This window comes from Carettochelys insculpta, chromosome 5 (assembly GCF_033958435.1).
Source record: "Carettochelys insculpta isolate YL-2023 chromosome 5, ASM3395843v1, whole genome shotgun sequence".
Taxonomy (NCBI): domain Eukaryota; kingdom Metazoa; phylum Chordata; order Testudines; family Carettochelyidae; genus Carettochelys; species Carettochelys insculpta.
Window position 1 is genome coordinate 38,848,393 of NC_134141.1, and position 13,181 is coordinate 38,861,573.

Genomic DNA, 13,181 nt, shown 5'->3' on the forward strand with positions numbered 1-13,181 from the left:
GATTTTCTAATTCTGGAATTTATAAGTTCAGTTTTGACCATCCTCACTTCCACTGTGCTCCCCACAAAGTCGAGTCATTGCTGCCACATACAAATTGGCTAACATCGGCGGTTGCAGCAGTGCATTGTGGGAAGCTATCCCACAGTACCGTCTTTCCTGTAGCATTCTGGGTATTCTCACTGGTCTTGATGTCATCTTGTCCTACTGCATTTTCCTCATTTTCCTCCCGATCCCTGAAAATGTCAATCACTGGAAATAATGCAGAGACTCTCAAAATTAGAAGAGAGAATTTTTGGTCCCCCCCGTCCCCCCCACAACATTACATTGCCAATACAGGTGCAGTGAGTGTATTCTCAACTGTCCATCCACTTGTCCCACTTCCCATCATTACCTGCATGTGATCCCTGAAGTGAATGTAGGGGCCTGGACTGTTTTTTGTTTTTTTTTTTTTAAATTAAGTAAGAAGGAAGAGGATAGAATTTTTGGTTTCCTCCTTCACTATATTGGTGTTGGGGAGAATCTTTGGCTTTCCCATGCATTATAAGGCTTCCATGCTACGACTCTGTTCTCAACTGGCCATTCACTGAGTATCCCACGTCCCATCAGTGCATATGATCTGGGATAATAAGGCATGGGCTCAAACTGTTTGTAAAGTGAGAAGAAAGATGATAGAAAAGTCTAGGATTTTTTTTTTCATTTCCCATGGCATTACATTGCCCACAGGGGTGCAATAATGTTCTCAACTGGCCATCCACGGAATGTCCCACCTCCCATCATTGCATGCATGTGATCCCTGAAAATAATGTGGGGTCCCAGGCTGATTTTAAAGTGAGAAGAAATAGAATAGAAAAGTGCAGGAAAAAAATAATTTTTGGTTTTCCCCCCACACCCTTGGCAGCAGCAAGCCCCAGTATGGGCTAAGGGGGTGCAGTAGGGCACCAGTTGAAATGGTCCTTCCCTGGTGGCAGCAAGCCCTTTAGCCACTGGGGTAGACTTTTCCCCAGCAGCAGCAAGCCCCAGTATGGGCCAAAGAGCGATGTGTGGTTCAGTGGAGGACCAGTTGAGGTGGTCCCTCCCTGGTGGCAGCAGCATCAAGCCCCTTAGCCATCAGGGGAGAACTTTCTCTAGAAGCAGCAAGCCCCAGCATGGGCTAAGTTGGGGGTTCAGTAGTTGAGGGGAGGGCAGTTAAGGTGGTCCTTCCCCAAGGCAGCAGCAAAGCACTGATTTTCTTAGCCATTGGGGCACACTTTTCCCAGCAGCAGCAAGGCCCAGTATGGGCGAAGGGTGGAGGTGGTCCTTCCCCATGGCAACAGCAAACTCCCCAGTATCTTAACCACTGGGGGAGACTTTCCCACAGCCTCAGCAAAGCCCCCAGTATCTTAGTTACTGGGGGAAACTTTCCCACAGCAGCAGCAAAGTCCCCAGTATCTTAACGATACTTGGAGCCCTAAATGCGCGACTGGCAGCATGGTCAGCCCTGAACAGCAGGCACGTACTTTTATTGGGCTGTGTGGGGGCTACCCATGTGATGTCGCTGAGAGACAGAAAGACTCAGACTGTGGTGCCTTTGGGGAAGGAAAGGGGGTTCTCACACAAATGTAAACTGCTGAGAAGAAGCTTCTCAGCGTGTTGTGCAAGCACGACCCCCAGCACAGCCTTGTTGCCACATGGTACGGTGGGTCAGGGGCTGGCACCAGGCAGCACGGAAAAAAATAGGACGTGTACAGAGAGAGCCATGAACTCCCTGAAAGGACTATTTGAATGGGCAGATGCACTCACAGCATTAATAGCATAGAAGGAAAGAAAAGCCGTTTCTCAGGTTGTCCTACTAAAGTGAGCCCACAGCTGAAGGCTTGCTGCTCCCACTTGGAAATCCATGATCTTCCTGTTACTGGAGGGCAGTGGCCAGAGTGGAGTAGTGAGAGGGGCATTGTGGGTTACATATGGGATGCCTCTGGAGGCTAATAATTTTCACTTTTAAGACGTGGCGCTTCCCCTCTTGCCTTTAATCAAATTTCTGAATTCAAGCTTGATGCTGTACCTGTCAGGTAACTGCGATTTTGTAATCTCAAGATTAGTACACCCAAAATCGAGCTAATGGTATTTACAGTGAAGACAGTCACATGGTAAAATTTAGCTAACTGAATTAAATTCAAATTTATGTCATAGTATAGATGCACCCTGAGGTACTGAGTTTCCAGACAGGGATGGGATTTAATACACGCTCATTGTCATCTGCTATTGGCTAGGTTAGGCAGTTTACCACGCAGTGTGCTGGCTTTAGATCACATGCCTGTCCCTCTCCATTCATCGTTTTAGGAGCCTAGGCACCTAATACAGCTTTGTGTATCATGGTGTTGTTCATGTTATTTTTCTAAGGTGTTCTCAAATATTTGAAAGAGAGAATCTAGCAGACTAAAGAAACGCACCAGTAATATACTGATTTGCACCCATTGTGCCTTACTGCTATGATCACAAACACATTGTTTATTTGTAGCCTAAAACCTCATTGGCTATGTCTATACTAGTCCCAGAATTTTGAAAGGGGCATGATGATAAACCTAATTGAAAGATGTTAATGAGTCATTATGCTAATGAGGTGCTGTGTATTCATTGCAGCGCCTCATTAGCATCTTTCAGTTAGGTTCATTATCATGCCCCTTTTAAGTTCTGGGGCTAGTGTAGACATAGCCATTACGTGGTATTATATCCTTTCCTCATAAACATTCTGAAGAAATGAGTCTTCTGGTCAAAAGATGGCATAAACAAGAGTAAAGATCATAAATAGTTAGTTTTCCTAAGTAACATACTTGTGTCTTAACTTTTAAATTCTCTACTGCATGTTTAATTCACTAAATGCAGATTTTCTGATTCAAAACAATGTTTAGTCAAAAATAAGTAATTAACACAGTGAACTCCGTCATTCAATGTAATCCCATTTTTTTTTTTTTCAAAAAGCTTGTGAAATATAAACCTGGATTTTAACTGCCTATTTAGGTGATAATCTGACTTTGTAATATCTGTTCCCATAATTAATAAAAATGTTAATTTAACAATTAGATGTGTCGATACCAGCCAGCATCATGGCATTCCTACTTCTTGAACTTTGCACGAGTTGGACATAGCTTCAAATTAAAATTTCTGTCTACTTTTGGAAAATATTTCATCGCTATTGTATTATACAGACAAATCTAGATCAAATCAGGCCACACTGTAAAGTTAAATGACTTTTTTAAAAACAGTTCCTGCTATTGTGACAAACACGAGATACATGAATGTGATGTCTGTTTTGTATTTTATGCTAGTGGCAAGAACATACAAATTAAGTTAAGATCAATTTGCCTGTGGTAGAGCCCACAAAGAAAATAGAGAACATTTTGTTTGTTAGATTTTTTTCGGGGGTGGGGGCGGGAGAAGGGGAAAAAACTCTTTTCCTGACATTGTAGTTGCATGTATCACATTTCATTGCTTTAAAAGAAACAGCATGTTGGCATCCAAACATAACTGATCTCATCCTGACAACTGAAAACACTATTTTAAAATGTTGAAAATATCAGTTTTAATTTTTAACCAACAAAGGAGGACAAATATTTATAAAAAAACATGCTTATGATGCTGATGTGAAAACTAATACTACAAATTCTAACAGGAAATCTGTTAGTTATAAATGAACTTATACTATGGGACATTTCCAACTGATATTTTAAATATGTCCATATTTGAAAATTGTTGAAATATATTCTCTGATGCATGACTGTGATATGTTGCTTTTATTCGTGGATCTGGTTTTATTAACAAGAACCCATTACAGAAAAATAGAGATTTTGTATCATTTTTGTTCAGACAATCTGGTCAGGGGAACTGGAAGTGATGGCTTATGGTACCAAAACCTGGCTAAGGAAATCATTGAGGAAGATTGGATGCAAACAAAGTAGATAAGAGTACAATTTTAGGCTATGTCTACACTAGACATAGAAGTCAACTGCCAATACAATTTTAACTATGTCAATTGTGTAGCTAAAATTGATTTATCCACAGTCAACTTCCATGTCTGTCCACGTGGCAGAAGGTTGATGAGACCATTTTTCCCTTTGCCCTTATTCCTTGCCTCTCGCAAGCAGTACACGGGTCAGTGTTGACCACTGGGAGCATCATTTTGCAAAGCAAAACCCCAGAAGATCAACCTTGAGTGGACTGATCTCCTGCAATAATGTAGCTGTAACCTTAGAACCAGCATAAGGAGCAGTAAGTGAGAAGGTAAGTGGTACACGTGAAAAATTATGCTCCAAAAAACCTGTTAGTCTATAAGGTGTCACAGGACTTCTTGTTTTCTGGGGGGGAAATTACATAACAGTAAAATGACAAGCTCAGGACATTAAGGTAGGGGATGCCACCCCACCAAGGGTTGCAGAGCAATTCAAAGCAAACAGAGATACAGAGAGGGCTAGGAAACTACCTGCTAAACACTTGGTAATAGCGTGCAAAACCAGAGAGCTACTAGGATGGCTAATCAGACAGCCGCTAGGACAGCTAAAAATAAGCTGATACAACAGCTGTTATTTTGAAATAACTTTGTGAGCATCTACACTATGCACATGCTAGTTCTAAATAAATTTGAAACGATGGGCACATTATTTTGAATTTTGTAAACCTCATTGCAGGAGGAATAACATTTGCTATTTTGAAATAGGCGCCATTAGGACATGGAATAGCACTGTTTTGAAATAAGCCATAATGATGTCCAATGGCACTACAGTAATTCAAAATAAGCACGATGTGCCTAGACATGCTATTTTGAAATAGGTGGGTGCTATTTTGAAATTCATTCTTGTGTGTAGCTGGGTTATTTCAAAATAATGCTGCTGTGCAGACACAGCCTAACAGACCTGAGAGGAGTAATATATGGTGTAGCACTTAACTGTCAGAAGAGACTATAAAGCCAGAATAGGTGAAGATAACGTGATGTATGCTAAGAGTAAGGTGACCATCCAGCCTGTTTTCACCAGGACTCTATCCTGCATTCTCTGTGTGCTTCCTGGGGAGGAGAAGCCTCTGGAGTCCATGGGACAGAGTCAGGGCTGGAAGCATCATGTGCTGGAGGGCAGCAAGATGAGGACAGGGCAGGCCCTTCTGAAGAGCAGTAACTACTTAATTGTAAATATATATTTTTAATTTTTTTAACTCTTAGTTATAATAATGTAGTATGTGTCTTAATGAGCACTCAGTAAACTTAATGTTATTTTGAATGTTTGTACTTCATAGGTCTGATTGATTTCCATTGAACACCCTGAAGTCCAAGCAATTTTACCAGGTGTCCTGTATTTGGCATAAGGAAATATGGTCACTCTAACTAAAAGACTTATTAGCAGACTTATTAGCAGAAAAGTGCTGATCCCATTTAAAAGAAGGACATTTCCAGAGAGGAACTTCAGGATATCAAGTTTCAGAGGCATAGCTATGTTAGATTGTTTCAGCAAAACTGACGACTGTCCTGTGGCATATTAAAGACGAACGCATCTGATTAAGTGAGCTCCAGCCAATGAAAAGCTTATGTCCAAATAAATTTGTTAGTCCTTAAGGTACTGTCAAGCTCCTCATTTTTTAAGGGTATCAGATGTTCTGGACTCACATGTATATACCTCCTCCAGTGAGATGCTCCAGGTATAAAAGATTTGGTCAGGTACCAAATAATTGCAAAAGGAAATTAAGATGTAACAGGATGGGAGGTGATCATTTGCAAATTGTGAGGAAGAGACTGAAAATAATACTGTGATTGCGGAGGGAAAAAACAGCTCATCATATGGAGAATGCACAGGGGGATGGGGAGGAAGTATACTACAAGCTAATTAAGGGAAAAGATCTATGCATATCAGGAAAGAAAAACTACACTAAGTGCTGATGACCTAATGACATATAAGGGTAACAGAGCTGCACAAAGGGCAATAAAATGAGATAGCTGGAATAAATATTGTGGGAAAGTAAATAAAAATACCAATATATTGGAATCCTGAAGAGGAAATGTTGGAGTAATAATGTTTAACAAAGAGATATCAGAAATTATGGCTGTCATGTTTCACTTCACCTTGAATAGTCCCATGAAAATATGCATTAACTATAAATGCTGAACACTCTATTCCACTTTGTATTTACTGTGACATTTTGATGTTTCCCAGACCCAAAGAAGATCTGTGCATAAGCTCACAATTTTTTCTCTTTCACCAGTAGAAGTTGGTGCAATATACGGTACTGTATTAGCAGATTTAGCTGAAGTTGCTCAGGTCCTCAACACAATTTTTTATATAAGAGGAAAATGTACATGCTTTATTTAAATTATCTTTTTAAAATAGTGTTATTTTTATGAAGTTAACTTTTATTTTGGTTTTCTTAAAAAAGGAATTGTTAAAATTCTTCTGTTTTAATTTTTTAGTAAGTTTTTTTTTTTTTAAATGGGAATTCCATCAAATGTATTCTTGAATTTGTCTCTATAAATGCTTATAGTTTGCCATATTTGAGCAGAAAAGGTTATAGTCAATTTGGATTCCAATAACATCATCTACTAGTTTTCAAAACTTAAGCATTGATGTAGCTGTAACAAAACAGGGCACTACTCCAAATTTCAGTGATAGCCTGTTTAGGCAGTAGAGAGTTGTCAGCCCACCCTGTTTAGCAGTTGAGGTAATGCAAAGATCAATTGTTTAGCCTTGCACAATACTAAAACTTGGAAATGGAAAACGTCAGAGACAACTGCAAACAACTGATTCTACTTAGAGCTAAAAAGAAACTTTATAATAAGAAAAGGCTCATTCTGTCTGTGAATAGAAAGCAAAGACTATTTCCAGGAGTGCTAGAACAATTTGTGTAATTGGAGTGCTGTAAGCCACTGAACCAAACTGTAAATCCTATATTTTGTGAAATTCACAGTGAAGGGTGTAGGCCTCTTACTCTCCTTACACAATTTATAATCTGACCTTTTGCAATTTTCAGCCAGTCATTATAAGACTGATAAACTCATTCCAGTTCAGCCTTCCCGGGCCTGACTTCCTCCTTGTCAAATTTGTACAGCTGCTGTATTCTGGGAGTCTAATGCATGAGAAAGTACTGGTTGCATAATCCCACCCCATTAACTGTCTTCTGAGGAATAAGCCTAGTAAACTCTTGCCACTGTACCTCATTTCTGTGATTAGTGCTCTCCTTCTCATGGATCTTCATGGGGCAGCCACTGACCTGTTCTTCCTCCCAGGTAGAATCATAGAACACTAGAACTGGAAGGGACCTCAAGAGGTCATCAAGTCCATTCTCCTGCACGCATGACAAGACCAAGCACCATCTAGACCATTCCTGATAAGTGTCTGTCTAACCTGCTCTTCAATATCTCCAGTGATGGAAATTTCACAACCTCCCTAGGCAATTTATTCCTGTGTTTAGCCACCCTGACAGCTAGGAAGTTTTTCCTGAAGTCCAACCTAAACCTCTCTTGCTGCAGTTTAAGCCCATTGCTCCTTGTCCTGTCCTCAGAAGCAAGGAGGACAATTTTTCTCCCTCCTTGTAACCCTCTTTTAGGTACTTGAAAACTGCTATCATGTCCACTCTCACTCTTCTCTTCTCTAAACTAAACAAGCCCAGTTCTTTCAGTCTTCCCTCACAGCTCATTTTCTCTAGACCTTTAATCATGTCTGTTGCTCTTCTCTGGACCTTATCCAATTTCTCCACATCTTTCTTGAAATGTGGTGCCCAGAACTGGACACAATACTCCAGTTGAGGCCTAATGAGTGCTGAATAGAGCAGAAGGATGACTTCCTGTGTCTTGCTCTCAACACTCCTGTTAATGCATACCAGAATCATGTTTGCTTTTTTTGCAACACCATCCCACTGTTGACTCGTATTTAGCTTGTGGTCCACTATGACCCCTAAATCTCTCTCCGCAGTACTCCTTCCTAGACAGTGGCTTCCATTCGGTATGCATGAAGCTGAGATATAACAGTCTGGTCTGTTTCCCCAACCGTCTGTTCAGGGAATGGCCAGCAGGCAGTGCCTTTATAGCTTCCTTGGGCCTCCAGGCAAGATGTGAGGGGGGCCCAGCTCCACATCCCAAAAGGGGCAGGCTCTTGGGAAGAGGGGAACGTCCTAGGGCCTCACAAACCACAGCACTGGCCACCCCCACCTCATCCTTGTCTCAGAGCATGTGGAGCGGTGTTCCAGTGACAAAAGGCCCGTGGTTCCAGTCACCCCTGCTGCCACAGTAGCAGCAGGAGAACCAGCTGAGATCCCCAAGCGTCTTTGAAACACTGGGCCCCGGGGAGGGGCAACTGCCTATTGGCTCCCCTTCTCCCCGCCACCGACAGCAGACCTACCAGCAGGCTTGCTTCCTGTTCAAACCCAAGTTATTTTCTTCAGGAGGTTATGCAGCTTATCTCAGGCCTTGTTCTGAAGTAGCAAGATATGAAAGATTTTGCTGGGTCCTGCTGCTGCCACACAACTATCCTCTTCACTGCACTGGAGACTGAGGTGCACTACAATATTGCATAAGCAACAACCTTGCACGATATTCAGGCCTCTAATTTATTGTTTTCAGAAACCCTCAGAGGGTTTGTTTGTTTGTTTGTTTTTATTAGATTAAGAGCTGAACAGCTTCTCTGAGACTTATCCACAGTTCTTGTTCAGTGGGAGCCCTATCTGCACCAAAGGTTAGTTCTACTGATCAGTCACAACCCGGCTTTTTATGCTGCTTGCACAGTAGTATTTGGCAAGAATTTTAAACTATTTGTAGTGTAAGTAGGAGCTGAAGGAGTGCTGCCCTGGAAGTGGGGAGAGACCCTGGGTGTGCCTACGTAAACAGAGTTTTGCTCCTTTTTTGCTTACATTTGTTAAATATTCAGCTCGGGACTGCATTTTTTCTCATTGTAATCAACTCGGCTGGTGTTGGGTCACAAATTATATTCATGCTAATTGCAATGTTTGTCATTATTGTGAGAATACAGAAAAGAAAAAGCATGGTTAACCTGGCCTGAAGGAGGAAGCACTCTCAGTTTAAAGAATGAGACTCAGGGCATGAGCTTGTAAATATAGTTTGCTCCTGCTTGCTTCCATTTGATAGATACCCAACTGATGGAGCAGTGTTATGTTCATTGAATCAATTTGGCTTTTGTGGCTTCACAATTATGTCAGTACTAAATACAAGAATTGGGAAATTTAGTTACCTGTGCTTGCCATTTCTATGGGACTGCAGAAAAGACAAATTGTATTTGGCCTAATTCAAAGGAGGGAGACACTGTTAGTTTAAAGAACCTGGGATGAACAAAGGCTCCACTGCCAGAGTTCTGTGAGGTTCAGAGGTGAGGGTGGGACTCTCAATCAGTAGGCTACATGCCTTCAAGGCCTTGGTGGTAGGATTGGTTCAGCCTGTTTCTCCCCATTGTTTCTAGAGAAGAGGTAAAATAGCTCCCTATGGAGTCGCTAGTGGATGCTGAATTTTTTTGTGGTTGGATTATATTTTGGATCAAGAGCTGTGATCACTTGTAGCAGGACTGTTTTTTTTCTTTTTCCCCCAGAGCCAAATACACTGCAGACAGGAGGCCAGCAGGAGCAGTGACTGAGCAGGGTAGCAGAGTAGCAACATGACAAGTGGCCAGCAGGGTGGCAGTGGAGATGCGCGATGAGCGGCCAGCAGGGTAGCAGCAGAAAGGTATGACAAAGCAGCCAGCAGGATGGCGGCAGAGAGCAGTGAGCAGGCAGATGGTGAGTGACCAGTAGAGTAAGATGCCTCTTCCCTTCCGCTTCCTCACAGGGTGGGTGGTGAGCTCTGAAAATTGACTTCTGAACTACACTGACCAAGGGCAGCAGGTATGAGTGGAGTGCAGAGAAGTGTTAGACACATGAAGATGACATTTAGATTGCTGGACTTAAGAACATGACAGGAAACGGACACTTCCCAACTTACTTGGGATAGAAAACAAAGCAGCAGTCGTGTAGCACTTTAAAGATTTCCAAAATGATTTATTAGGTGATGAGCTTTCATGGGGCAGACCCACTTCTTCAGATCTATAGAATTTCCAGTCCAGACACAGATCTATCGTACAGAGGTCCAAAAAACTACAATAAAAACTCACAAATCAAATACTTGAACTGAAGGAGGGGTGTAGGTGGTGGGGGATGTTAGGTGTCTTGCCTGAGATCATTACGAACACCAAAGGAATGGTAACAGTCCTTGTGATGGGTGAGTTAATTGCTGTCTTTTTTCATACCAAGTGTTAATGTGTTGAATTTGAATATGAAGCCCAATTGACAAATCCGCCTATGTAATCTGTTTTTAAAGTTTCTTTTGTTGTAGGATGCGTATTCTGAGGTCTTCAACAGAATGGCCCACTCCACTGAAATGCTCATGGACTGGCTTATGCGTACTGAGATTCCTGATGTGTGCTCTGTGTCCATGCATTCTTTGGTGAAGTGTTTGCCTAGTTTGTCCAACGTACATTGTAGCAGGGCATTGCTTGCATGTAATGGCATATATAATATTGGTCGAGGCACATGAAAATGAGCCCCGATCTTGTAATTAATGTATTTATGTTCAGTGGTGGTATCCCAAGAGTAAATATGCGGATAAAGTTGGCAATGGGGTTTGTTGCAAGAAAAAGTTCCAGGATTAGTATTACTGTGTGTAGCCTGTGATTGCTAGTGAGAATCTTCCTTAAGTTAGGAGGTTGTCTATAGGAGAGAACAGGCCTGTCACCTAGGGCCTTACAGAGCATAGCATCATGATCTAAAATAGGCTGTAGGTTTTTAATGAAATGTTGTAGGGGCTTTGAGCTGGGGGCTATAGGTAATGACAAGTGGTGTTCTGTTAGTGACCTTCTTGGGCCTATCTTGAAGTACCTGGTGTCTGGGTATTCATCTGGCCCTGTCTATCTGTTCTTCTACTTCTCCCAGTGGGTAATTAAGTTTTATGAATGCTTGGTAGAGATCTTGAAGTTTTCAGTCTGTCAATAGGATCAGAGCAGATGTGATTGTATCTAAGGACTTGACTATAAACAATGGATCACATGGTGTGTGCTGGGTGGAAGCTAGAGGCATGTAGGTAAGTGTAGCAGTCAGTGGGTTTCTGGTAGAGGGTGGTGTCGATGTGGCCATCAGTGATTTGTACTGTGGTGCCCAGGAAATGTATCGCTCATGAGGAATAGTCAAGGCTGAGATTGATGGTAGGTTGCAGGTTGTTAAAAGCTGTGGAATTCTTCCCGAGTCTCTTCAGTGTGGATCCAAATGATAAACATGTCATAGATGTAGCGTAAGTAAAGGAGTGGTAATAGGGGACGAGAGCTGAGGAATCATTGTTCTAAGTCAGCCATAAAAATGTTAGCATAATGTGGGGCCATACGGCTGCCCATAGCAGTGCCGCCAATCTGGAGGTATAAGCTGTCCCCAAATTGGAAATAATTGGGCGAGAACAAAGTTGCATAGGTCAGACACAAGATTTGCCGTGGTAACATTAGTGATGGTATTCCTGATCACTTGTAGTCCATCTTCTCATGGAATATTGGTGTAGAGGGCCTCTACATCAATGGTGGCAAGGATGGTATTGTTGGGAAGATTCCCAATGTTTTGTAATTTCCTCAGAAAGTCAATGGTACCTTGAAAAACCACAAGAAGTCCTGTGGCACCTTATAAACTAACAGGTATTTTGGAGCATAAGCTTTTGTGGGCAAAGACACACTTCGTCAGATGTATGAAGCAGGTCTTTGCCCACGAAAGCTTATGCTCCAAAATATCTATTAGTCTATAAGGTGCCACAGGACGACTTGCTGTTTTTGAAGACACAGACTAACAGAGCTACCTCTCTGATAGTGGTACTTCAGAGATAGCTAGGTGTGCTGGTGGTGTAGGGTTTGAGGAGGCATAGCTGGAAAGTCCGTTAGTGAGGGTGCCAGTACCAGAAATGATTGGGCTTCCTAGGTTTCCAGGTTTATGGATTTTTAGGAAGGAAACAGAATAATCCGGGTCAGGGCTCAGATGGTGTGTCTGAGTGAATATGGTCCCGAGTAGAGGCAGGGAGTTCCTTAAGTAGATGGTGTAGTTTCTTTTGGAATTCTAAAGTGGAATCAGAGGAAAGAGGTCTGTAAAATGTGGTGTTGGAGAGCTGTCTGGCAGCCTCCTGTTCATGGTCTGACTTTCTAAAATGGCCACCTCTCTGTTACTTGGGATGGGACTTTTACTCATGGATTTATGTTCATAAACCCAGTTTGTGGTGTTTTCTCCAATGAATGCCAAGTTACTTCCCTTGTATTAAATGTTTCCTTTCACACTCAGACTCGTGCTTTTGAGTGGGGAAGCACTGTCTCTCAGAGGCACCCAGAGGGTATAGTGTGTGAATTTCCCAGGTTACTTGGTAGGGTATTAAGCCAGTTCTGTGTTGGGTGGCTGGAAAGGACCCCTTAGATATTGAATCTGGCTCTGGCTGCTGCTGGATCCACCTGGCAGAAGGGTTACGCTATTCTCATTTATAAGGACCTTCTTTCTCACAGTCCTGCCTGACTCCACCCCCCTCAACTCTTCTGCACCAGCAGTAGGTAAAGGAGAGAGGGGTGCATGCGGGCTTGTGTGTATAAATATGGTGGGGGTTTTTTAAACACACAAGTCTAGTGATGTTAAAGTTATATAGATTTATGTCAAGCCTTCTGTAGCAGAGTACAACTTTTTAACTATTTATCTTTTGCCATGAATCATGTTTCCAAGGGCTGGGATTGGCCAGCCCTTGTCCAAAATTGTGCAAGATTTGGCAGGATTCCTCCTGCTTGTCTCTTTTTGTGTCAGAATGGGAGGAAAAAGGAGCCTTCCTTTGGAATTCGTTAGTGTCTGAACTGAATCTTGGCAAAGATAAGTGCAGAATATTAAGTTGAGATAATGCTCCCACTGACTATTCTGTGAGAATGATTAAAATATGTCCAGGTAAACCAATTCCAGTCATGAGACATAAAGGGTTAAGCTAGAGACCTATGTTACTATGTCTGCAGATCAGCCTTAAGTATCACTATGTACTAGTAAACTATGGCTGAATGTTCTGCCAGAAGGAGGCCCCAGAAAGTGGACTCTGTAGAGAGTTTGTGAAACACAAAGCTCTGGACAGTGTGATCAGAGCTGATATACAGCCATCTTCTGTGGTGAAACACAAATGGTTTGTGTGACTGATAGAC